Source organism: Brassica oleracea, chromosome C3 (assembly GCF_000695525.1).
Source record: "Brassica oleracea var. oleracea cultivar TO1000 chromosome C3, BOL, whole genome shotgun sequence".
Taxonomy (NCBI): Eukaryota; Viridiplantae; Streptophyta; class Magnoliopsida; order Brassicales; family Brassicaceae; genus Brassica; species Brassica oleracea.
In genome coordinates, this window is record NC_027750.1 from 38080269 (window position 1) to 38080667 (window position 399).

Below are 399 nucleotides of genomic sequence, written 5' to 3' on the forward strand. Positions count from 1 at the left end.
CATATAGCCGAAGCGATAATCTTCCTGAAGAAGCATTTAGATGAAAGTCTAACGCACGACTATGCAAACGTCGAGGACCCAGCTGAACTGTGGCAAACTTTAAAAGAAAGGTTCGATAACCAGAGACAAATCATCCTCCCTCACGCTCTAGAAGGGTGGAAAAATCTGAGGTTCCAAGATTTTCAAAAGGTTGAGGATTACAATTCCGCTATCATGCGGATAGTTGCACTCCTGAAGTATTGTGGTAATCATGTCTCTGAGGCAGAAATGATGAATAAAACATATATCACTTTCCACAAACAACTTCACTTCTTGCCCGAAATTTACAGAAAATGCGGGTACACGAGATTTTCTGAACTGATGGTTGCGCTCATGTTAGCTGAAAAGAACAATGAGCTC